We start from the raw sequence: 25,642 nt of genomic DNA, 5'->3' as shown, positions 1-25,642 counted from the left end.
TATTTTGTCCCTTTCTGTAGGTTATCATTTTGCTCCTTTGTCCTTGGATGCACAGTTTTTAATTTTGGTGAAGTTCAGTGTATCTATTTCATTCTTTTGTTTCCTTTTCTTTCAGTGTCCTGTCCAAGACATTGTTCCTATCCACATCCAGTGTTGTGAGGATGTTCCCTGTTTTCTCCAAGAGTTGCATAGTTTTAGATCTTACATTTAGGACTATGACCCACTTTGAATTAACTTTTGTTTATGAGGTACAAGTTTATTTCTTTCTTTTGTATGTGCATATCCAGCTTTCCCAGAGTGATTTGTTAAAAAGACTGTTCTTCCCCACTGAATGGTCTTAACACCCTTGTTAAAAATCAACCACCGTATATGCAAGTGTTGGTTTTTAGGCGCTCTTATTCCATTGGTCTGTGTGTCTGTCCTTACGCTGGGTCACACTGTTTTGATTCCTGTAGCTTTGTGGTAAGATTGAGATCAGGAAGTATGAGTGCTCCAATACTGATCTTTTTCAGTATTGTTTTGGCTTTTTCGGGTACCTTGAGAAGAGAATCCATATGAATTTTAGGCACCTTTTTATATTTCTGCAAAAAATGTTGGTGGGGTTTTGACGGGGCCTGCATTATTTTGTTTTTGTTTTTTTCTTTAAATGTTTTTATTTATTTTTGAGAGAGACAGAGCATGAGTGGGGGAGGAGCAGAGAGAGAGAGGGAGACCCAGAATCCGAAGCAGGCTCCAGGCTCTGAGCTGTCAGCACAGAACCCAATGCAGGGCTCAAACTCACGGACCGTGATACCATGACCTGAGCTGAAGCCAGACACTTAACCGACTGAGCCACCCACGCGCCCCTGGAATTATTTTAATTTCATTTTTGGGTTGTTCTCTGTGTATGGAAAAACAACTGATTTCCGCATGTTGATTTTATATTTTATAACCTCGATGAATTTATTTATTCATTCTAATAGTTGTGTGTGTGTGTGTGTGTGTGCGCGCGCGCAATCTTTAGAGTGTTCTGCATATAAAATCACATCATCTGGGAATACAGATAACTTGAGTTTTTCCTTTCCAGTTTGGATACCATAGGGTGGAGCCCTCACGAACGGGATTAGTGCTTTTGTGAAAGAGATCCCACAGAGCTCTCTAGGTCCTTCTGGCCTGTGAAGACACAACGAGAAGTCTGTGACCGTGATCGTGACCGGGAATGGAGCCCTCACTTGATGTGGCTAGTTCCCTGCTCTTGGACTCCCAGCTCCCAGAACTCTGAGCGGTGCATTTCTGTTGTATATAAACTGTCCAGGCTGTGATACTTTGTCACCATAGCCTGAACAGACCAAGACCCCTTCTGTTTCCTAGTCTGTTGAGTGTCTTTATCATGACAGGGTATTGAATTTTGTCAAGTGCTTTTTCTTCATCGAGTGAGACAATTCTTGTTTTCTTCTCCTTCATTCTATTAAAGTGGTGGATTCTGTTGATTAATTTTTGTGCATTGGCCTATCTTTGCATTTCTGGAATAAATCCCACTTGGTCAGGTGTGTTATCCTTCTAATATGCTGCTGAATTCAGTTTGTTCGTATTTTGTGGAGGAATTTTGGGTCAACGTTCATCAGCGATGTTGCTGTACAGATTCCTTGGAATGTGTTTGTCCTCGGCATTAGGGTGATGCTGGCTAGAGTGGGTGGGGACGTGTTCCCTCCTTCAGTCTTCTGGAACAGTTTGAGAAGGGTTTTGTTTAAATTTTCTTTTTTTTTAACGTTTATTTATTTTTGAGACAGAGACAGAGCATGAACAGGGGACGGGCAGAGAGAGAGGGAGACAACAGAATCGGAAGCAGGCTCCAGGCCCTGAACTGGTCAGCACAGAGCCCGACGCGGGGCTCGAACCCACGAACTGTGAGATCGTGACCTGAGCCGACGTCCGATGCCCAACCGACTGAGCCACCCAGGCGCCCCAGCCCCGCTGGTTTTTAAAGGATGCGTTAGTTCCCACGTATTTTTGAAGTTTCGAGTTTCCACTTCTGTGGATTTCTGTTTTCATTCTGTTGTGATTACGACAGATATACTTTTATGACTTCAGTCTTGGTCAGGCTCATTTTGTGGCCCGACACGTTAGGTTTATTCTGGAGGATGTGCCGTGTGCACTGGAGAACCACATGTGTCCTGCTGTGCTTGAGTGGAGCGTCATGCGGAGGTCTGTGACGTCCAGTGGGTCGACAGTGTTGGCTGTGCCCTGTTCTTGATCTGGTTCCGTCCTTACTGAAAGAGGACTATTAAAGTCTCCACCTGTTATTGTAGAACTTTCTCTCTCCCTTTATTGCTGCCCTGGTTAACCTGGTACACTTTAGAGCTCTGATTTTTTTTTTTTTTTTAATTTATTTAAAAAGAATTTTTTTAATGTTTGTTTTTGAGAGAGAGAGAGAGAGAGAGAGAGCGTGAGCGCACGCGCGCGCAGGGGAGGGGCAGAGAGAGAGAGGGAGACACAGAATCCGAAGCAGGCTCCAGGCTGAATCCGAAGCAGGCTCCAGGCTCTGAGCTGTCAGCATAGAGCCCAACTCGGGGCTCAAACTCACAGACCATGAGATCATGACCTGAGCTGAAGTTGGAGGCTTACCCGACTGAGCCACCCAGGCGCCCTGTGTACATAGGTTTTTAATCGTTACATCTTTTCAGTGAATCGATCCTATTCTCAATATAGAGTATCCTCCTTTGTCTAACACTTTGCACTTCAAGTACATTTTGCCTGGTGGTGGTATAGCCATCCCAACTCGTCTCTTTGTCACTGTTAATGGGAAATAATCATTTTCTATCTTTTCACTTTGAACCCGATTGTGTCTTTTGCTCCAAAGGGAGTCCCTCGGACACAGCATATTGTTGGCTGATGTGTCTTTATTTTTCTGCATCTTGTCAGCCTCTGGCTTTTTGAGAGTTTAATTTATTTGCATTTAGTTACCGAGACTGGCCATTTTGCCAGGCTCTGTGTGTGTTTTTTGGGAGGGGGGTGTATACGTCTTGCAGCTTTTTGTCCTGCGTTTCTCTAGAATGCCCTTTGTTTCCATTACTAATGCTTTAGAGAACACTGCTTAGGTGTGAACGTTTGTGGAGTAAGTTATATTTAGAAGAACCTTTTACAAAACACTGAAACTTGAATTGGTTGTGACGGTGCTCTTGATGGCGTAGTCTCGCGGTTGCTATGCCGAAGGAGTGGAGAGGTGTGTGCCTTTTCTTGCACGACTCCAGAAACTGCTTGGACAAGACAGCGACAGCGTCCTGCCTAGCGCTGAGCTTACTGGGGTTGCCTTTGACCGTCAGGACGATCTCGCAAGCGAGGGAGAGAGTCTCCCTTCTGTCGATGGGAACTGGGAACCCTCCAGGTCACAGGCCTCGTTCAGGGTCAAGTGGGCACAAGAGGGAGGGTTATTTACACCTGTACTCACTCACGGATCTTCCTTTGTTCCGCTCAGGGCTGGGGAGAAGGGACGTGTTCCCACCAAAGACCCGCCAGCTTGAACGAATGGGGATATATGTGATAAGAGGCAGGACCCCATCCAAGCATGTTGATTCTTTGCTCTCCGCATTTTCTTTTCTTTTCTTTTCTTTTCTTTTCTTTTCTTTTCTTTTCTTTTCTTTTCTTTTCTCTTTTCTTTTCTTTTCTCTTTTCTTTTCTTTCCTTTTCTCTTCTTAAAGTTGATTTGTTTAGTTTGAGAAAGAGCGCTAACAGGGGAGGGGCAGAGAGAGAGAGAGAGAGAGAGAGAGAGAGAAGAGAGAATCCCAAACAGGCTCTGCTCTGTCTGTGCGGAGTGTGATGCTGGGCTCCATCTCCCAAACCGTGAAGTCATGACCTGAGCCGAAATCAAGAGTCAGACACTTAACCGACTGAGCCACTTGGGCGCCCCTCCGCATTTTAAATATTAAAAGAAAATGAGTGAATTAATTTCACAGTGCCTGGCACATAGTAGGTCTTCAACAGACATTTAATTTCTTTTCTCTGGAGGAGTTTTTCAAGAAAAATCCTGGGTTCTTAGCAGTCCAGAGGCTCTTGGATTCAGAATGGTCGAGAGGCTGCGAAGTTTGGGAACACGGGTAATGCTACTTTGCCCTGGGGTATCCGTTCACCTTTGTTCCCAGGTGTGGGGGCCACCTTGTGGTTTTGAGTGTTGCAGCCGAGGCCTTGGGTTTTGAGTGGCCTTCCAGAGGCGGGCAACGGAGTTTCTACCACGCCTCTCACAATCATACTCCTTTTTTATTTCTCAGAATGTCCGAGGTCATTGGATGGTTATCTCTGTCCATCACACCATCTCACTGAGGCTCTGTTATCTCTAGTACCAAGTTTCAGGGCACCCACGGGCCACGTGAATTCCTTTGAGTTTTTAAATGCCTCTCAGGGTCCATTTTGGCTTGCAGAGGTGAGGACAGAAAGTTTCCTGCACCGGCTTCTTTCCTTTAGCTGCGTGCCGTCACGGGTCCTTCCGGATAGAAATAACAGGCCTTATGAAGGTCCTTGCCCCATTTAGAAGAGTCAATCTCATGTTCTCAGGTCAGAGATAGATCCTCTTTCCCCTTAAGCGTGTGCTCAGTCCCGGGTAATCCTGCAGCGGGTGAGCCGGGGGGCACTGTCTGGAAGCTCTGGAGCCTGGGAGACACAGTCCCTTCCTGTCCTCTACAGCGTGTCCCCACCTCGGGCCACGGGCTCTGGCCTCCCACGTTGGACAGTTAAAAAAATTTTTTTTAAACCTTTATTTGTTTTTGAGAGAGAGAGAGAGAGAGAGAGAGAGAGAGACAGGGTGTGAATATGGGAAGGGCAGAGAGAGAGGGAGACACAGAATCTGAAGCAGGCTCCAGGCTCTGAGCTGTCAGCAGAGGGCCCGACACGGGGCTCGAACTCACGAACTGTGAGATCATGAAGTCAGAGGCTCAACCAACTGAGCTACCCAGGTGCCCCCCCCCCCTTTTTAAAATTTTTTTAAAAAATCTTTATTTTTGAGAGAGAGAAAGACAGAGTGTGAACAGGGGAAGAGCAGAGAGAGAGGGAGTCTCACGTTGGATAGTTTAGACAAGCAGCCAGGACCAACGTCACTGAGAATGTGTCGGGGGAGATCAGTCCCTGGGCGCTGAGGGCACAGTGGAGGTCAGGCCCCCGCTTCTCACGGGAGATGGTGGGGTTCAGGCATCTGCAGGGCCAGGAGCCCCAGGGAGGCTGTCTGTCTAGCAGCTCCCTGCAGACAGGTAGAAAACTGGAAATACAGGACGTGTGACATTCCCCCTCTGACTCTTTCCCGGCTCATCCAGGAGGCAGGGAAGAACCTTCGGAATGACTTCCAGCTGGGCATCTTGCCAGAATCCTGCAGGGAGCACGGTTGAGCAGATACTTTTCACAGGGAGCACGGTTGAGCAGATACTTTTCAAAGGTGACGACCCCCCGGGCTCCCCCCTCAGATCTGCCCCCTGGAAGGGGATACCCTCCTTTATTTACACGGCTTCAGGTTAACAGTCTGAAACTCAGAAAATCTTTCCTGAATGATGAAGTCTCTAAGGAGTCTGGCTCCCCAGGAGCTGAGGCTTTCCATGCAGAGCATCAGAGACAGCAGGAGGTCCCCATGCGGACCGTCCCCGGTGCACATTCAAGTCCTGGGTGCCCAGTGAAGCCGCTGTCCCCGGGAGGGACGACCCCAGGGCTGGTGGAGCTTAGGGGCTCTGGTTCTCACACATTTGCTCCCAGGACCCGCTGGACAGCCTTAGAAGTGACCAGCGACCTCCAGGAGTGCGTGTTTTGTGATACTTGCCGCTTTAGAAATGAAGACAGATTGACAAACTATTTATTCCTCTGTGGAAAGGAGAATCAACCTGTTCTATGTGCACAGAAGGACTACCTCTTAAGAAAAAAAAATAGCCGTGTGTGGAGGAGAGTGACTTCGTTTTACATTTTGTAAATCCCGTGAAGATCTGGCTTAGTCAAAGGCTGCTGGGTTTTCGACCCTGTGTCTGCAGCCAGCCCTGTGTCAGCGCGGCCTCCAGGGGACCCCGGTGTGCCCTCAGAAGTGCATGGTGGCTCAGCCCAGCCTGAGTCACCGAACCGTGTGGGGCGGTTTGGTGACTGTGCCCCCCTCCCTTTTTTTTGTGGAGCCTGTACCGTGCACCTGCTGCCACTGGGTACCCAGATATGCAGGGCGGAGGTTCTGGCCACAGTCCTGTTTCCCCACGGGGAACTCAAGTGTCTGCAGAGGAATCGGAGACCGGTGTCACTCCCCCTGCCCCCCCCCCAGAGCACTTGGGAACAAGAGTGAGACCAGCACTTTAAAAAAAAAGAATTAATTTTAATTTACTTTTAAATTTTTTAAATGTGTATTTGTTTTTGAGAGACAGAGAGAGAGAGAGAGAGAGACAGCACGAATAGAGGAGGGGCAGAGAGAGAGGGAGACACAGAATACCAAGCAGGCTCCAGGCTCCGAGCTGTCAGCATAGAGCCCAATGCAGGGCTCAAACTCACGAACCATGAGATAGATCATGACCTGAGCGGAAGTCGGACACTCAGCTGACTGAACCACCCAGGCACCCCTGTTGTGTTTGTTTTGTTTTTTTTTTTTTAAGTTTATTTTGAGGGAGACAGAGACAGTGCAAGTTTGGGAAGGACAGAGAGAGAGAGAGAGAGAGAGAAAGAGAGAGAGAGAGAGAGAGAATGAATGAACCCCAGGCAGGCTCTGCACTGTCAGCACAGAGTCCAACACAGGGCTCGAACTCCCAAAACCGTGAGATCATGACCTGAGCTGAAATCAAGAGTCAGACGCTTAACTGACTGAGCCGCCCAGGCGCCCCGAGACCAGCACTTTGTGGCTGAGGCTCCGAAGGTGAGCTGAGAGGGGCAAGGAGCAGAGTGGTATTTCTCTTCTGTGCTGTGGACCAGCACAGCCTCAGCCGGCACTCAGACCCTAGAGCCTTGGAGTCGGGGCGGGCGAAGGCAGCCAGGGGCTGACTGTGCGGTGGGACAGACGATAAGCCGACAGTGAGGCGGTCTTGGCCGTGTGACCCGTTTTTCTCTGTCAGGTTACACTTTTTATTCACAGCACTTCTGATGCCAAATGTGTGGTTTGCCCTTCCTGACCCCAGTGCCCCAGCTCCCCAGACTGGGTGTCCTGCAGTTCCTCAGGTGCAGACGGTGCAGTTCTGACACCATCCCCCTGGAGTTATGTCAGACCCTGCAGGTTAAAGGGCTGCACAAGAAAGAGGCCCCCCGCTTCAGAGGCCAGCTGAAGATGCCCAGGACCCCCGTACGTCTGACCCTATAGGTCTGAATCAGGGGTGTGATTCTCTTCTAGGTTTGACGGTTTGCTAGAACGATTCACAGAATTCGGGAAGGCCCTTTACTTACACTTGTAGGTTTATTATAAAGGCTACAACTCAGGAACAGCCAGATGGAAGAGACGCACAGAGCAGGGTACAGGGGAGGGATCCCATGGGGCTTCCGTGCCCTCCGTGGGCGCGCCACCCTCCCAGCACCCCAGAGGGCCCACCCACCTGGAAGTTCTCTGAACCCTGTCCTTTACGGCTGTGTGTGGACATTCCATTAGGTCACACGGTTGATCAACTCATTGGCCATTTGTGATTAGTTCTGTCTCTAGCTCCTCTCCCTTCCCCAGAGCTCATGAAGGTGGGGGCCACTGAAAGTTTCATGTTCTAACCACTCCTGGTCTTTCAGGTGACCAGCTCCCACCCTCAGAGGTATCATGGGATACCTCTCCACCTGCTCCATCAGCGTACGAGACACCCATCACTCTGGAGGTTTCAGGAGCCGTGTGCCAGGAACTAGACAAAGGCCAAATATTTATTTGTTACATCACGCAGGTGGCGCATGGTGAGCCATAGAGCGTATCCAAGGGGTTGGGAACCAGCTTGGGAAGAGTGAAGGAGAGTCAAGGGACGTGAGGAATATGTGGTCTCTGTTGGCGAAGAGAAAGTGTTCCAGTCATTGACGCGGGTGGCTTTGGTCAAGATGAAGGACCGATTCCTCCTTGGGTCTCTAGGTCCGCTTTCTTCCCGGGAGGCCTCCTATGTGGTGTGGTGGCTCCCACCTTTTTCTGTGCATTTGGCATCACAATCGTGGAAGGAAATGGAATCATAAAATGATTTAGATTAACTTCAGGAATTTTGACGGGAGACCATTTGAAGTCAGCCTGTTGTGACTGTTTTAATAGCTCAGATCACCAGGAGGAGGAATAAGGGAATGTTGGTGTGGGTTTCAGGGTGGAGCTGAGGTCTGGATTAGCTTTGCAACGGAAGACCCCGCCTTGTCACCAACACTCTGTTCCTGTGACGAACACTGGGGACTTTGGGGTACACTCACCTGAGCTCAGAGGTGGGCTTGGTGTAGCATTTTTGCTGGGGATACCAGGTCCCCCAGGGTCCCTGCTCATCTGAATGTGTGTGGGGCTCTCCGTTTCCCTTTGCCTCTGGTCCAGGAGGCAAACTTTCCCAGCGGGAGGACGTGCTGTTGGTCAATGATGTGTGAATAGCTGGGATTCCTTAGAGAAGCTAGCAGTTGTTTAGGGCTGTCCCCACGGGGATTATCAACAGCTGGGCGTCCCCCGCCAGGCACCTGAGAGCAAGTTCTTTTGGGACGTGTTTCAACATGCGTGTGCAGGGTTTGTGGAACTCATAAAAGTGGTGATTGGCCACGCATGTCACACGCTGGTTTTCTTCCCGTGGGTTTCCTTATGGGGTCTCAACCAAGGTGCGTCACGTCACGCTCCTGCGTCTTGAACCTCTTGCCCGAAGAAACGAGGCTGGGGACCATATTCCAGATGGCTCTGCAGTTGACGGTGCTAACTAGGACAGAGGACACAGCGAGCACTCGGTGGATGTTTGTGGAGTGAACTAATGAGAAAGTCATGACTTTCGGGACGAAGGTAAACATGTAACGTGTTGTTAAAGAAGGTCACACGAGCCGTCCAGGGCCTGCCGTGAGCTGCTGGGCTTATGAGAGCCTTAGCACAGTGTCCCGAGGAAAATGGCTAAGCGTTGCTCCGTGTTCTGTCTGTCACCGTGCAGCCACCTGTAAGTGGGCCGGGTGATGGGAAGGTGGCCCGTCCGACAGCATCTCTGATGCAGGTGCTTTGTCTGATGTCTGGAAAGCAGAGCGCCTCTCCACCTAAATAGCTCTGACTCCCGACCCGGACATAAGGAGCCGGTGGGTGCCTGAGGCTTCCTTGCACGGGTTGGCAGCCTGAGGTTCAGGGAGCATCGCGGGGTCCCTGCCCGGCTTGCTCCCGCTTGCTCGGCTGCTGTCCCGGGGTGGAACAGGGTCACTGGGAGGCATACTCGGGCTCCTGGCACGTGACAAGGGAGTGGACGGGGAAGGACAGAAAGATGCAGTGCATATCAGAAGGTCAGCTCTGTGCTGGTCACCCCCTCCCATGGGTCACATCCATGAACAGGAGACGACCGTCAAAATGGGCTCACTGGGAGGTGGAATCTAAGAGATGCGCCTTGAAAGGATCATGTAGGAACCATTCTTCAGGCCCTAAGTGATGCTGAGCTGGCCGTAGGGTCCGCGAGAGGGGTCGGCTCCTGGGGGCTGCCACCTGTGACTCCTGGGTCGGACCAGTGTGTGCAGCCGGCTCCGCGTGCCTGACCGGAACATTCTGCCTTCCGGGGAGAGTCCCTGAGCCCGTGAGTCCTGAGCTGGTGACCATGTGGCCAGAGGAGGTCCTGTTCAGGGAGGGGCGTGACACTATTAGGTCTTGAATTCCTGCCCTGAAGGACCACTTTTCCTTACGTATATTTGTAATACCCCCCACCTAGAACCCACGGTCATTACATACTGCATCTGTTGAGCGATACAGAGAAGGAGACGTGATTGTCTTTCACCTACTATGTGCTGAAGGTGGGGGAATATTGGACTTTGGGGTGTGCCCCATGATTGGGCTGTTCTGGAGTAGTGATAAGCTTCAAACAAGACTGACGCTGTTTCCTACAGATTTCTCCTGTGAAGAGGGGTGGAATCTTTTTTTTTTTTTTTTTTTTAAGTTTATTTATTTTGAGAGAGAGAGAGAGAGAGTAGGATGTGGGAGATGCAGAGAGAGAGGGAGAGAAAGAATCCCAAGCAGGTTCCATGCTGTCTTTGCAAAGCCTGACGAGGGTTTGAACTCATGAACCGTGAGATCATGACCTGACCTGACCTGAAACCAAGAGTCAGTTGCTTAACCTACTGAGCCACCTAGGTGCCCCAGGAGAAGTGGAGTCCTAACGTGCCATCACTGGTCCCTCCCTCAAAATTATTGCTGTAGGAGCAGTTCCATAGCGTGTTTTCGCCACAACTAATAGCAACTTTTACTTTCTTCTTCTTTTTTTTTTTTGTTTTAATTTTTTAAGGTTTATTTTTGAGAGAGAGAGAGAGGGAGGGAGAGAGGGAGACAGAACATGAGGGGAGGGACAGAGAGAGAGGGAGACACAGAATCCGAAGCAGGCTCCAGGCTCTGAGCTGTCAGCACAGAGCCCGACACGGGGCTCGAACTTGTGAACCGTGAGATCATGACCTGAGCCGAAGTTGGACGCTTAAGTGACTGAGCCACCCAGGCGCCCCTACTTTCCTTGTTTTTTTTCCCCTAACTTCCTAAGGGAAGAAAGAGAATGCAGAAGAAAGGAAGGTAGGAAAAGAAAAGAAGAGGGGCAGAGTCTTTCTGCATTTCTAGAAGCTTCTGCGCCGTTCCTGTTCATGTGACTGGCCTGAAGCACTTAATGGCTTCATTGTTTTTGGTGCAGAGCAGTGATTTCTCTGGAATTCCTAGACTGTGGAGAGGGGAGAGCCAGCCTCTAGGGCTGAGGGAGGGAAACCACGCTTGGACATCACAGGGGGCTCAGGCGGGGCTTTGCGGGGAGGCACGGAGAGGGGAGAAGCAGCAAGACCACCGGTTGGAAACTTGACAGAAGCACTTTTTACCAGAAAGATCAATTCTGCAGTTATGTAAGTGATTCATGTGCCTTCTTACAGAAATCCAAACCCAGAAGTCTGTGGAACAGAGTGAGGGTCGCACCTGTGCCCTCTGGGCCATTGGGTGGCCTCCCTCTGGGTCAGTGATGGTCTGTGTTCTCCTGGGCTCTTTTCTCTGGTGAATTCGTGGACCCACATGACGTGGGTTGTGTGTCCCTTTCCCTTCCACTTGAGTATCACCTCCCTCCCCCTCCTCGGCTCTTTTCCTCCTTGGTCTTTGCCTGGACCTCGGTCAAGGCCAGCTTTGGCCAGTTCAGTGAGAAGCACGTTTTGGGATTTACATCATTTAATCCCTGCACAGAGGCGGGGCTGTCTAATTCCATTTTATAGCTGAGGAAACTGAGGCACTGGAGGCAGGCTGCTCTGGGGAGCTGAGCCAGAAACCTGGTTCCACGTGGGCCGGCCGAGCCGCGAAGCGGTTCCCAGGCTGCCCCCCGGGCGGTTTTTCACGTGCTCAGCACAGTTCTGCACCTTTGGGCTCCTGCTGTCGATGGGGGACACAGACATGGAGGGAGAGGTCAGGGGGATTCAGCCGCAGGACCAGAGGATCCTGGGCCGAGGGGCAGGGCCCCCAGCAGGGTCTGGGTGGGGAGGGGGAAGGAAGGTGGGGGTCATTCTTCCAGAGGGGGTGTGAAACCTATCACCAGCTTGAGCCAGGGGTGGGGAGGGCGTGGGGGGGGCGGCAGGTGCCGAGGCTGCTTCAGGGTCAGGTGGGAGTGGCATCCTGGTGGAAGGCAGTGGGAGAGCGCCTGGGCTCCTGGCTTGCAGGTGCGAGAACGAGGTGTGAGGGGAGGGGAGAATGGGGGACTCGTGGGTTGTGCCACATGCACTTGGTGGCCACCACAGTGGCCTGAAGCAAGGTGGGGGGGACAGGGACAGGCGCATGGGTTGCTTCCAGCTTTTCCATGTTAGGGAGTATGCCTGTCAGTGATGTGTGTGTATGCACGTGTGTGTATGAGCCTGTGTGTGTGTGTGTGTGTGTGTGTGTGTGTGTGTGTGTGTACGTGTGCAGGTGCGTGTGAGGGTGAGCGAGGAGGCCATGAGATGCTGCCCGAAGCCTGTTGAGCATGTGCCTGCCTGCAGCTTAGGGGAGCCCCGCTGACCTCCCCCGCTCCGCCCCCCTACAATATCCCCACCCTCCGTGGGCTCTGGGTGTTCAACTTCCAGTAATACGATGGATCCAAATTACAGCCCCCTTGTTGCCAGTGTTTCTATTTCCCTGGTTACCACTCAAGTTGAGTGTGTTTTGCACGTGCATTTTGAGAATCGTTGGCTTCTGTCCCCTCCCCATTTTATTTTGGGCTGCTTAACTTTTTTTTTTTTTTTAATGTTTATTTATTTTGAGGGAGGGAGAGAGAGAGAGAGAGAGAGAGAGAGAGAGAGAGAGAGAGAGAATCCCAAGCAGGCTCCAAGCTGTCAGTAGAGAGCTGGACGCAGGGCTCAAACCCACAGACTGTGTGATTGTGACCTGAGCCGAGACCAAGAGTCGGACACTTAACTGCCTGAGTCGCCTAGGTGCCCCTGTTTGTCTAATTTTTTAATTAACAAGACATTTGCTAAATGCAGACAGCCGCATCACGTTGCTAGTATCTTCTCCCAAAGTTTTTGCTTGTCCTTTGATTTTGTAGAGAGGGCTTGTTGCCATAGAGGAGGTGGTTTTTCCTTCGTGGCTTCCAGATTGAAAATCTTGCTTTGGAAGATCTTCCTCGCCCAGATTTTGTACCGTTATTCTTCCGTATTTTCTCTTAGTCATTTGTAAGGTTTCAATCGTCCCATCTATTGGGAATGGTGTGCAGAGAGGCTCCTGCACGTATCTTACTGAACATCAGTAACCACTTATCCTGGATCTTATTTTCTGCGCATACCTGGATGCTCAGCTCCACCCAGATCGTGTTCTGGGCTCTGTACCCTTCTGTGTCTGTCCCCATTCTTGTCCCCGTGCCCCTGGCGGACTGGGGTATTGGCCGGGACTGCCCCACACGCACCTGCACCCATTACCTTGGGCAGGAGCCGCGCTGCAAGGGCTTGCCTTTCCAGAAAGTTCTCTGTTTGTGCCTTGGTGTCTTCCAGATTTCTTTTAGGTTCCTCACAAGAAGTTTCTGTGTTTTCTTCAGAGCCTCTTGTATATGCTTCTTAAGTACATTATTTGTGTTGCTTCTGTGAATGAAACCACTTTATCCTTGCTTCGTAAGTGTCTTGCTGCCATTGTGTGGGTTGCTCTGGGATCGTGACCTCATTTGATGCTGACATCGGTTTTTAGCTGGTCCTGAATGTCCTCTGGAAACAACACTGGCTTTTCTTTTTTCCTGGACAGCTTTCACACCATGTTTCTGTTTCGTACCTCGCTGTATCACCAAGGGCCTCGAACCGTGGTGATTCCTGCTGTCATCTGGGCTTGCTGGCCCTAATTTCTTTTTGTTTATTTATTAAAATTTTTTTTTAACATTTATTCATTTTTGAGAGAGAGAGAGACAGAGACAGAGTGTGAGCAAGGGCGGGGGGGCAGAGAGAGTGAGGGAGACACAGAATCAAAAGCAGGCCCTACACTGAGAGTAGAGAGCCAGACGTGGGGCTCGAACCCACGAACCGTGAGATCATGACCTGAGCCGAAGTGGGACGCTTTACTGACTGAGCCACCCAGGCGCCCCTATTTATTTTTGAGAGAGAAGAGAAAGAGAGAGAAAACACGTGTGCATGTGGGAGGGGGGTAGAGACAGAATCCCATGCAGGCTCTGTGCTGTCAGTACAGAGCCTGACTCGGAGCTGGATCCCATGAACCATGAGATCGTGACCAGAGCCAAAGTCAAGAGCCAACGCTCCCCTGACGGAGCCACCCTGCTCCCCTAAGTCCTTCTCTTTCTGATGAATGCTCACGTGTATCTATATGCCGGTGCCACACTATTTTAACTACTTTTGCTTTATAATTTACTATAGGGTGAGTGCAGTTCTCCCCTAATACGCTACAATCGACAATCTCACGGTACTTTGGTAGTTTTGATGCATTTAGATCGATGCCTGAATTTCATTTACAAAATTAATTTTAGGTTTGAAACTAATTACTCTTAAGAGGATCAAAGTCTTTGTGTGGTGTTTAATCTTCCCCTCTAGGAACGTAGCATGTTTCCATTTGCCCGGGTCTCTTAAGCACGTCAAGTGCGTGGTGGTACCTTTTGGTGTACCTAGGGCTCTTGCTAGCACTGGACTGAAATATGCGCGTGTGTGTATCAGCTGCGGAGAAGGGCGTTTTCCCCCATTCTCTGGTCAGTTACCGTGTCTGTGAGTGCATGGGTTTGTCCTGACCCTCACTGTGGCACTAACCTTAGATCACTTGTAGAGAGAAGCGTCCTCCCTCTCTCAAGTAGGCGCTCCTTTGTCTTAACTGCCTTTCCGGTCTGGGCGGCCGCAGACACAGGTCCATGGGGTAACCCATCTTTGAGCTTGCTTGGTGGCTCCTGGAAGCCACACGGTGAAGACTGGTTCTGGGATCGCTGGTTCCGCTTGACCCTGGAATTGAGGACCCTGTTCGTGGCCCATTCATCCGTTTTGATTAAGTTGTGTCGGTTTCTGTGATGGCGGCCAGTTTGGGATGTGGCCGCTCTGTCCTGGGCCCACTAGACATCTCTGTGGAGCCCCCGCCGAGTGTCCGCTGGTGGACGGGCCACGCGGGAGCTGAGTCACCGTTCGGTTGTCGTTGCTGAACGTGTCCTGTGTGTTCGCCGGTTCGAAAGTATGATGTTGGCATTTTGGGGGGGGGGGGCAGTCTCGTGTTTTAACTTCCTTCTGGTCCCAGTTTCCTTTTTCCTCATGGCCCATCCCGCCCGCCGGGTGGGGGCAACCGTGGCCTTGCTGGAATAGCACATCCCGCTGAAAGTGACGCGAGGTGCGGTGTTTCTGCTTTAATCCTCGCTTCTCTCTTCCGCTGTCCTCAGGGTCGGGCAGTAGCACTCTGAAATTGTATAATGACTTTTTTTTATTATTTTTTTTAATTTTTTTTTAACGTTTATTTATTTTTGAGACAGAGAGAGACAGAGCATGAACGGGGGAGGGTCAGAGAGAGAGGGAGACACAGAATCTGAAGCAGGCTCCAGGCTCTGAGCCATCAGCCCAGAGCCCTATGTGGGGCTCGAACTCACGGACCACGAGATCGTGACCTGAGCTGAAGTCAGATGCTTAACCGACTGAGCCACCCAGGCGCCCCAGTATAATGACTTTTTTTTAAAAAACTTGCCTTTCTTCACTTCCATTTCGTTGATCTGTTTCTCCAGCTGTCTTTCTCAGTTTGCTGTCACAAGCGGGCTCTGACATCAGCACAGTGCTGAGTTCAGTTTTTTGAATTAAGGCTATTCTGTCCCCTTTTATAAAGGCCTAGACTTCATTCCAGAGCCGTGTGGCTGAACCCGCCCAATAGCCTCCTCGTGAACGTGGGGGTTTGTTGAATGTCTAAATAGTCACTGTTATTACTCTAAATATTTAGCGCGGGGAAGCTAGACGGATGGAAAGATTAATACTCACTCTGGAATTTTTGGAAGATATCACAGATGCTACAGAGAAATCAAGGGGTCCTTTGTTTCCGAAACACTCTGGAAGTGAGTCCAGATGTTTGTTTTTTGCCCACGTTCACGCATGTGGGATTTCAAGTTCGCGTCGTGTCTGACCGTGAACCCGCAGCAGCGCGCTGTCTGGACTGATGCGCGGATGGCACAGAGTCCCCGGGGCTCCGGTATGTGTGAGGCACGCGGCTGGCTCGGGCAGCACGTCGGGCTGTGCTCTGCTGGTGTTGGCGACAACGGCCGTGGGTGTGGACGGGCCAGCGCACACGGCGCTGGAGGCTTCTTTAAAGCAGTTCTCTGTGCCTGGCGGGTGGTCCTGCCCTTGGTGAGGACGCGTCTCAGGAGCTCTTACAGCTCACCGTGTTCGGAAACCGTCCTGCTTTGTTCTCTCTGCTGGGAAGTTCGATATCCACGTTCCTAGAATGGACAACGATGGTGGGACAAACAACTGGATGTCATTTTTCTTCAATTATAGATTAATTTATGTTGCCCATAGTTCTTCAAAAAGGTTTATTTCTTTGTTTTGAGAGAGAGAGAGAGCTCATGGGTGGGGAAAGGCAGAGAGAGAGCGAATCCCAAGCAGGCTCCACACTGTCAGTACGGAGCCCGATGTGGGGCTCGATCCCATGAACCGTGAGATCGTGACCTCAGCGGAAACCAGGAGCCTGACCCCCGAACCCCCTCAGCCAGCCAGATGCCCTGGTGCCCGCTGTCAGGAGCAAACGTCCCCAGTGTGTGTTGCAAATTTAAAAGCATACGTGTGAGAGCTACATCTGGAAGTAGCCATGGGGCATTCGGATCAGACTCCAGAAAAAGATTAGTTTTTCTGGAAAAGATGGGAAACCTCTCAGAGTGTGAGGAGTGGATGTGTTACGTGACCCAAGTCCGTTTCCCCGGTCCTGGCCCATTGTCATTTCAGAGACCCTCATGCTTGTCTGACCGTTCACCTTTTTTTTTTTTTTTTTTTTTTTTTTTTTAATTTGTGGACAACCTAGCTGCTAGAATTTAGAGACGTCCCGCCTGATACACTTGCTGTAATCCTTTTCGGAGTTACAAATTCTTTGCGAGGATGACAGCAGGTGCCCTTAGTAAAACGCCTTTGCGTGTGCAGGTGGCGTTCAGTGTGATGCCCCCACGTACTTTTGTGACCTGCGTGCCCCTCTCGATCCTAAGGCCAGCGTCCTGTCCGAGCATCAGTAGGCTTCACAGCCTGTAGGTGGCTGGCGTGTTCCGCGTCTGACAACGGGCGCGCTGCCGGCCGAGTCACATTCGTGAAAATCTAGCATTCGTTCAGCGTTTACTGTGTGTTGGGTCCTACAGCTTGACATGCGTCAGCTCGTTTCCTCCTCGTAAAAGCCCTTGGGGGGAGATGGTATTTCCATGTCGATTTTGGAGCTGGGGACTCGGGCTCAGTGAATTCAGTGACTCTCCCGACTTGCCCGGGTGTCACCTGCAGAGGCACCAGGGCTCTCTGGCTCTCGTGCGTGATCTCCAGCCAGTGTGCCCAGTGGGACCGCCTGCGGTGGTTTTCTAGTAAATTCTAGGTCCCTGACTTCTTCCATCGCGGGTCAGCAGCAGGGCACGTTTTATTTCCACTGTCGAGTGATCAGGAAAGGTTAGTCTAGGCATCTCTTCTCCTTGCAGGGGCACCCACACCGCGGGCAGGGGACCGGCTCGGACACACAGAGGCGGCAGCGGTGATGAACGCTCCGTGCTCTTCTCCCTGCTGAGTCGTTGGGGGCGTGTGTGTCACTCGGCACGTGACGATTCAGCAGCATATGTTACTGTCCTCCGGGAGGTGGGCTCTCTCCCCACCGGCCTGCAGAGGAGCCCGGCTCAGGGAGCACCCTGGTGACTGGAAACTCCCCTCCAGCTTCTCCCTTGGTGCTGACACTCCTCTTCAAGCCTAGAACAGCCCTCCTGCCCGTCCCTCAGTAGATGAGTTGCATAAAGTGGCGAAAAAGGAAGTGGCCAGGGGTCAGACCGCGGGTCTGCCCGCTTCTGCCCCTTCCTGCTGAACGCGCATGCGCCTCGTGGAGAACATCAGTCCATGCTCCCTGCCGGCACCAGGGGGCGGGTACCCGGGCTGAGACGGAAGGGGGTCTCTGTGGGGTGGGGTGAGGGTTGCAGCCTGCGAGGACCCCGGGAACGACGATGTTGGCTCGGATCTGGGCTCCCGGCACGAATGCTAGGTACACTTGGCCTTGCGAGAGGGCAGAGGTCTGTGCGTTCCGTTCCCAGCCTGCCTCGGGGGCACTTGGCTTCTACTGCCGAGGGAAGACGGTGACCCGGGACACGGGGTGGCCTCCCCGTGTCCTCCGGTCTCCGCCGGCAGGATCTGCCCCTGCAGTCGGTTGACATGCCGACTAGAAAAAGCCTGGTCCTTGTGGACCTCTTCCTTTCTCTGCTCCTTGTAGAATCTTTTAAGTTAAATCTCCCTGAAAAGAGAAATATTCCATGTGTCTGTTTCAAGGAGACTGGAGTCTTGGGTGCAGAGCAGAAGATTTGTGTTTGGCCAAGTTCAAGGTGTTCAGTGTCGGCCTCTTTGACTTTTCAGCTTTGGAGCCGGGCATGAGGCTGAACCGGAGCAGGGAGCTGTGGGGACCGGGAGCCCCGCGACCGTGACCGGCACCTGGTTCTCACCTGGGTCCTCGTGGTCGAGCCGAGGTGGCTGCCAAACCAGCGGAGCCGGAGCGAGCCCCTGACAGGTAAGGTCTGTTCGGTCTTTACCCAGAGGTGGGATTCTCTCTTGGGAGAAGCATCTGGTAAACATTGATTGAGCTGAGATCAGTAAGTGAGGGTCGCTGTAGGCAGGGGCCTGACGACGGATGCTTTCTTCCGGTGTTTCTGCACCTGTCTCTGTGTCCCCTTGCCTCCCCTCTGCTCCCTGCGCTGAGCTGGGTGACTTGAGAGATCTCGCCGGGCCTCCCTGGGCTCTGCAGACCACCCTCCACGCCCGCTGTGCCTCTCCCTCGCCTGCCCCCCTTTGGTGTTCCGCCAAGAAGCTGTTGTGTTTGGCGACGGGCCAGGACAGAATGGGGGGCGGCTCCTGCCTCAGGCTTTGTTTTCCAATAGAGCTTGGAGCTTGTGTGGGGAGCGTCCCACCTTAGCGCTGGTAGTGGGGTGGCCGTAAATAATGAGCCTCTGGGGCAGGTGCTACACCTGGACCTTCCCTTCTGTCCCGGTCGGCTGGGGTGTGGGGTTCTTACCATGCTGTCCATGGGGCTGCAACGCTAGTTGGAGAACTGAGGCCGGAACAGTCTTCCAGCAAACGGGCCTGCTACAGCCTTTGGTCCCAGGGAGGATGGTGGGTGCTGGAGAGTGTATCAGTCAGCTCAGGCTGCCATAACAAATACCCCGGGTAGGACAGCTTGAACAGCACATGTGCGTTTGGTCACAGCTCTGGAGGCCAGAAGTCTGAGAGTCTTAGGAAGCCTCTGTCTCTGGCGTGTAGATGAACGTCTTCTCCTCGGTGCCAGCATGGTCTTCCTCCCGTGTGCCTCTGTGTTCTGCTTTCTTTTTTTTCTAAGGACATGAGTCCTCTTGGATTGAGGCCTACCCAAGACCCCGAATTATCTTAATCACCTCTTTAAATTTTTTTTATAACATTCATTCAGTTTTGAGAGACAGAGTGTGAGTGGTGGGGGAGGGGCAGAGAGAGAGAGAGGGAGACACAGAATCAGAAGTAAGCTCCAGGCTCCGAGCTGTCAGCCACGGAGCTCGAACCCATGAGCCCTGAGAGCATGAAGTGAGCTGAAGTCAGATGCTTAACCGACTGAATCACCCCGGTGCCCCCTTAAGCACCTCTTTAAAGACCCTATCTCCAGATATGGCACATTCTGGGGTCAGTGTTCCAGTGGCACATTCTGGGGTCAGCGTTCCAGCATGGGAATGTTTGAGGTCAGCCCCTAACAGACAGGACCCTGGGCTGAGGAAGTCGGGTCCAGATTTCTCGGGGACAGAGGTGCTGGCCTTTCTCTCCCCATTTCCTACACTCACATCCCTTCTCCTGTTCTGTATTACCGCCTGTCATGACCCTGGACTCCCTTGGGTTTTCCTTGCCTGTCTATAGTGCAGAATAGGAGGGTTCTAATCCCTTCATTAATCGGGTTTTTCAGCAGATCCTTCCCGAGCATCAGCCTCACGTTAGATGCTGAGTAACATTTTAGAATCCTGTTCAGGTTCAAAAGGTGCACGCGTGGACATTTCGTGTTTCTTTCTCTCTGGATAGTGAACACGAAAGTTGATTTTTTTTTTCTGGGGTGTGATCCCTCCCTGCCCTCCGCCAGGCAGTGAGCCCTCATGGAGACCATGTTCCCCACACGGAGTCGGGCTTAGCTCTGGCCTCCCTGCTCCTGCCCCCATCCCACCGAGCAAGGCTTGCTTCCCATGAACCGCGACATCAGACTTTTACCCCAGTCCTGGAGGAACACCACCACTGGTACAGATTGGTTTCTGTAAACCAGAGGGAGATGAAGAAAAGGGGCAGAAGCGTCCTATCCGGCTCTTCCCGGAGGCTGCAGAAATCAGCGTGGGGAACGAAATGATGGGAGAAGTAACCTCATCGTGGCCCCCATCCCATCCGTGTCCCACACCCAGGGCACAGGTGCTTTGTCTTGCCTCTGTTTTCGCCTTCCTCGGCGAGCACTTCGTGCCGGAAGCTCCGGCAGGCGTGGTACGGAAGGAAGGTACCTGGTGTCGTGGGTCGGGCTGATGCTCCCACGTGGCCGTGGGCATCCTTTGTGGCCCCTGTGCTCCCTCCCGCTGACCGGCTCCTTCATCCGTGCCTCGGGGTTGTTACGCGTCGTGCCGAGACTCCTTGAGGGTCAGGACTGGTTTTGTCCCTGGCAAGCTGATTGCAGCGTGGAAGGAACACACCTGGAAAAAGGCCCGAGGCGTCCCTGATCACGCTTGTCCCCACTTCTTTGATTGTCTGCTCAGCTTCCACCCCGCGTCCCAGTCTTACCTGTTACCATCAAAGCCGCCAGCCTCTGGATTCCGACAGCCCCATCAGGGACGTCTTGGCGTGGGCACGCAATGAAACGAAGCCTCGTTTCACAGTTCATCCTCCTGTCTGGGGCCTGAAATCTAGTTATCCGTGGCAGCTTAAGCGTGGGGGTCTGCTGACGTGGAAGGCACCGTGTGGGGCGTGTCACGTCTACCCTCCGGGACTGGGCAGCTGGGTCTGGGGCTGTCCGTCCCCTGTTTGGATGAGTTTGCATGCCCAGCGAGGTCACTAGGTGTAGGGACTAAATGGTGGGTCCCCGAAGTTTGGTCCAGGGACGGCATGTCCAAAAACACTGTAGCCACAAAACCCTTTCTTGACCCGAACGCTGATGTGGTGACTTCTCGTGTGGCATGTGTGGGACCCATTGGGTGCTTGGGGGGCCTGGAGCCCACTGGGTCTGGGGGATGGCTGGGCAGTGGACACGGGTGCCTTTGTGGTCACTGACAGTTCTCGCGATGGGCTTGTCCAGGGATGAGTCTTAGATTTTGATTTTTGTATTTTTTTTAAATGCTTATTTATTTATTTGGGGGGGAGAAGAGCGCGGGTGCAAGTGGGGGAGGGGCAGAGAGAGAGAGAGAATCCCAAGCAGGCTCCGCCCTGTCAGCTTAGAACCAGATGAGGGGCTCAAACTCACGAACGGTGAGATCATGACCTGAGCCGTAATCAAGAGTTGGACGTTTAACCGACTAAACCACCTGTGTGCCCTGAAGGTCTTAGATTTTTTAAAAACCAGTTTGTATTCTCTGTGGCCTCACACTGCACCCTTAGTCCTGGCCAGACGAGTCTAAAATGCACTGTCACGGGACACGGAGGGAGCCGGGGGGCGTGCAGGTGTGTGGGCTGCAGGCACAGGCCATTCCGCTGGGTGGTCTAGTGTGTGCATCTTCTCCAAGGCGGTGGTGACCCCACCGGGGACGGGGTGCGGCTCCTTCCATCCTCCATGATCCCCTGCGTTAAAGAGAACTAATTTGGCCCCACGTTAGGCTCCACTAACTTGAACACGACCTATGACATATTAGATAAAGCATTACATTGGTTCTCATTTTCCTGACCTTTTTCTAGTCATTGATTAGTTCCAGAGAGCACAGTTTGGACTAGCTAACTGTCCCAGGTGGGGCACTGGGGTCTGCAGGCTGGCCACGACCCTGCACACATGGAACATTCTGGTAGCAAGAGGTTCCCTTTAGAACTCATTTCTCAGGGGCACCTGGGTGGCTCAGTCGGTTAAGCGTCCGACATCGGCTCAGGTCATGATCTTGTGTGCGGTTCATGAGTTCGAGCCCTGCGTTGGGCTCTGTGCCGACAGCTCAGAGCTTGGAGCCTGCTTCAGATTCTGTGTCTCCCTCTCTCTCTACCCCTCCCCCTGCTTACACTCTGTCTCTTGCTCTCTCTCAAAAACAAATATTAAGAATAAAATGAGCTCACTTCTCTTTGATCTGTGAGTCGGAGCCCCATCCCCTGGGGGTTCGGGAAGATGCCGTAACATGAAATAAGAGGGTCTGAGAGGGACCCAGTTAGTGGCTAACAGGGAAATTAATAAATCATAGGCTTTGGTTTGCAGGGTGGCTCTGACCGGGGCTCTGGATTTGGGTGGAGCCAGCATGGGAATCCTGATCCTGGAGGGGCGGGGTCGAAGGCTGTCAGTGAGGGTGGGGGGGATGATTTGGGCATTAGGGCCGCCCTCCCTTCTACCTTCACAGTCGATGCATCTCAAGAGCCCTGTTTATTTTGGGGTCTTAGGGGGAGGGAGGGAAAGATACAGATGGTCTTACCTGCCCGACTTCTTTTTTGTTGTTTTAATTGTTTTTAAAGTTTATTTATTTATTTTGAGAGAGAGAGAGAGAGAGAGAGAGAGAAACAGAGCACATGAGCTGGGGAGGGGCCTAGACAGAGAGAGAGAGAGAATCCTAATCAGGCTCTGCGCTGTCAGCCTGGAGCCCGACTCGGGGCTCGATCCCACGAACCGCAAGATCATGACCTGAGCCAAAATCAAGAGTCGGATGCTTAACCGACTGAGCCCCCCCCAGGCGCCCCTTACTGTCCTAGTCTTGGTCCCACGGAGACCTCTGAGCTTAGCCATCCTCTGACCCCAGGTTTTAGTTGCTTGTTTTGTTCTCGCAGTCAACTTGGGTCAGAGCATTGCACCCCCAGACCCTGTGTCGGCTGCATCGCACCCTCTGCGGGGCCTCGCCTCCAGAGCGTGCTCTCTCCCGACAGCAGAGGTGGGCCTGCGCCCAGTGGTGCGGGCCCCCGGCCCCTCAACATACAGCAGGAGGGTGCCCCTCTGGGCCTTGGAGCCTTGGGATGGGGGGGAGTGGTGGTGGTAGTTACTGCTGCGGCGGGTGTAACCTGTGTAGCAGGACAGGAGGTGGAAGCCATTTCTCTGCCCGGCTGTGCTGACCAGTCACACCTCCCCGTTTACAGTATAATTTAAACCCACACCTCCTAAGAATCTAACTGTAAATGGAGTGACTTCTGTCTTCTTCTTTTCAAGAGCAGAGAGTCCCAGTTGTGCCACAGCTTGAGACCAGCCAGCCAGGAAGGGAGTTTGTTTTTTGTTTTTGTTTTTGTTTTTTTTTTTTGTTTTTTGTTTGTTTTGAGAGGGGTGGGGGGCAGAGAGAGAGAGAGGGAGACAGAATCCCAACCAGGGTCCGTGTTGTCAGCGAAGAGTCTTGACACAGGGCTGGAACTCACGAACCATGAGATCATGACCTGAGCCGAAACCAAGAGTCGGATGCTTAACCGACTGAGCCTCCAGGCACCCCCACAAAGACAGACCTGGAAGGAACTGGTGTGCACCTCAGCGTGTGTCCTCCTCTCCGGACTCCTGTCACCTCCTGAGTTTTCTAATGGTGCCTGCTTCTCTCTTTCCGCTCTCCCGTTGCTCCCCTGTTGACTGTTGTTTCTGCCATGTGCTCCCCACTGAAAGCATCCTCGCAGCCTCTTGGCAGACTTCTGTGTCCTCCCGTGGGGTGCCCATATTGTTTTATTTCTGCCTCGTTTGGGGCGCTTGACCCAGCGTGCCCTGATGCTGGGGTTGCACGAACCTTCTCTCCTCCTTGTGCTGAGAAGCCAGGATCCTGTGGCGCGGCCCCCCCCCCCCCCCCCCCCGTCAGCTGCTGCATCTGATAAATATCTGATTGAGCTGTTTGCACTGTTGGGTCCAGATACGTTGGGGTCTTGGCACGTTATTCCCCGAGGGTGGAAGGAATCTAAAACTCACTAACATTGAAGGAAGCAAAATAATCTGTTTGCACCCGGCTTTTAAGTCCCTTAGAGATGCAGGTCTCTAGCTCTCGTTTGTTTCAAGAATGTGTGCAATTGTCACGGAGGCATTTGTAGGACGGTCACACGGACACTCTTGCCCATTCCAGCCGGAGTCCTCACCGTGCTGGCATCTGTGGTCATCTCGTTCCAGGGCACCATTGACCTTGTTCTGGGAGTGACAGGTGATTTTCAGTTGTGCTCTGGACATCTCGGGTTTATGCTGTGAGAGTCGGGGGTCCCATTGTAATCTCCTTAGCAGGTGGTTTCCCTGGTGGGGCGTCGCCGCGGGACTGCGTAGGGCCGGGGGACTCATGCCAGCTGGGTCCGGGCAGCACCGCCCGAGCTCAGCTCCTTGTCACAGCCTGGAAACTCACACCTTCCTGGAGCACAGGCTCCCTGTGGCCACGTGCAGGGGAGACTCCACTCCCCTGCACCCCCTCGGGGGTGTGGAGGGTGCACATGCACGGCCTCATCACCTGTCGGGGCTCACTCAGCTCCCACTGGACGCTGCTGACACGGAAGGTGACGGTGAGGAGAAGAAACGCCAGCTAAGCCCACCTCTCCCTTGTTACCTTCACGATGCCAAGAGGGATTGGAGGTCTTTGCATCATGTTAAAATGTGCAGTATCGACAAGTTTCTGAGAACTTTGGGTATTTGAGTACTTAAGTGTAAGCTAACACGCATTTAAAAAATTAAAAACAAATTTTTTTTAATGTTTATTTACTTTTGAGAGAGAGAGAGAGAGAGAGAGACCGAGCGCGCACAGGGGAGGGGCAGAGAGAGAGGAGACACAATCCGAAGCAGGCTCCAGGCTCTGAGCTGAGCTGTCAGCACAGAGCCCGATGCGGGGCTCAAACTCAGGAATCGTGAGATCGTCGCCTGAGCTGAAGTCAGACGGTTAACCAACTGAACCACTCAGGCATTTCCCCCCCCCCGCCCCCCCAAAACATTTTTTTAATGTTTATTTATTGAGAGAGAGAGAGAGAGAGAGAGAGAGACAGAGTCCCAAGCTGCCAGCACAGAGCCTGATGCAGGGCTCAATCTCGGGATCCGTGAGATCATGACCTGAACCAAAATCAATAGTCAATGCTTCACTGAGCCACACAGGCGCCCCAAAGGTAACAGGCATTATTCCTGGAAGCTCAGTGTTTTTTGAGCAGTGACAGCATCAAAATCAATTTGGACAATTGCAGGGGAAGAGTGTTTAACGCAGTGTTGAAGGTAAGCCTCAGGGACCTCAACCAGGCTTTTGCTGTTCCACTACGGCGGGCGTAGAATGCTTGCTTTACTGCACGTGCACTTCCTTCTAGGCTTGTGGGAAAGTGTGTTCCTCCTTCCATCCCCCTCTCTGGATGTGATCTCCTCCAGCCAAGGGCTCAGGCGTCTGTCTTGGGACGTTGCCGTGGGTCTACCGGTCGCGTGCGTCTTGGGCTGGGAGAGAGCAGGTGTACGACTGGTCGGGAGGACAGTGTCCAAGGCAAGTCGATGTGGATAAAGTGCCAAGGGCGCTGTCTCTGTCTTAAGATTGGGAGCCCCAGGCACATGGGTGGCACCTAGTTAATTCTTGCTTGGTCTGTAGCGTCAGGGGCAAACCATTGGGGGGGATGCTGTCAGCCTATCTTTATCTTATTTATTTTCCTCATGTTTACAACGGTGAAAGATGATTCCTGGACTTAACTTTCTTCTCAGACAGCCCAGACTGGTCTGGAAGGGCCTATCCTGTCGGTCACCAGTGAGTTATCTTGGGATATGGGGGTCAGCCTAGGCTGAAGATAGGGCCTGGGTGACTCATCGTCTAAGGTAGCTAATGTCTTTCCTGTCCTGTTAAAGTGGTCAGCGTCA

General features: G+C 52.3%; 1 protein-coding gene across 5 annotated transcripts in view; it reads left to right on the top strand.

Annotated features, from left to right (window-relative positions):
• GRB10 (growth factor receptor bound protein 10) overlaps positions 1 to 25,642 on the top strand; it is a 191,161-nt gene that overhangs the window by 25,382 nt on the left and 140,137 nt on the right. For all 5 annotated transcript variants that reach the window (XM_042914000.1, XM_042913974.1, XM_042913990.1 and 2 more), the window contains one exon: positions 18,082 to 18,232. The gene's annotated coding sequence lies outside the window, so the exon portion shown is untranslated. The remainder of the gene's footprint in view (positions 1 to 18,081; positions 18,233 to 25,642) is intronic.

Source organism: Panthera leo, chromosome A2, assembly GCF_018350215.1.
Source record: "Panthera leo isolate Ple1 chromosome A2, P.leo_Ple1_pat1.1, whole genome shotgun sequence".
Classification (NCBI taxonomy): Eukaryota; Metazoa; Chordata; class Mammalia; order Carnivora; family Felidae; genus Panthera; species Panthera leo.
The sequence above is the reverse complement of the archived record's forward strand: the minus strand, read 5'-3'. Positions and strand labels throughout refer to the sequence as shown.